The 202-nt window shown below is 52.5% G+C and overlaps 1 long non-coding RNA gene across 2 annotated transcripts in view; it reads left to right on the top strand.

The window, feature by feature from the left end:
* LOC144235128 (uncharacterized) overlaps nt 1-202 on the top strand; it is a 40816-nt gene that overhangs the window by 507 nt on the left and 40107 nt on the right. The gene's annotated exons all lie outside the window — the stretch shown is intronic.

Genomic DNA, 202 nt, shown 5'->3' with positions numbered 1-202 from the left:
GCGAGTGGCAGTTAAGTCTCATCTTGGTCTTTTCTGGTTTTCTCCTTCCCTTCTTTCCTTCTCCTTACCTCTTTTTTTAATTTTTTGTTAAATATTTATTTGAGAGAGCGAGGGAGAGCGAGCATGAGCGTGCCAGCAGGGGAAGGGCAGAGACAGAGAGAGAGAGGGGTGGGGGGGGGGGGGGGGGGGGGGGAGGAGTCCA

This window comes from Crocuta crocuta, unplaced genomic scaffold (assembly GCF_008692635.1).
Source record: "Crocuta crocuta isolate KB4526 unplaced genomic scaffold, BGI_CrCroc_1.0 scaffold467, whole genome shotgun sequence".
NCBI lineage: Eukaryota > Metazoa > Chordata > Mammalia > Carnivora > Hyaenidae > Crocuta > Crocuta crocuta.
The sequence above is the reverse complement of the archived record's forward strand: the minus strand, read 5'-3'. Positions and strand labels throughout refer to the sequence as shown.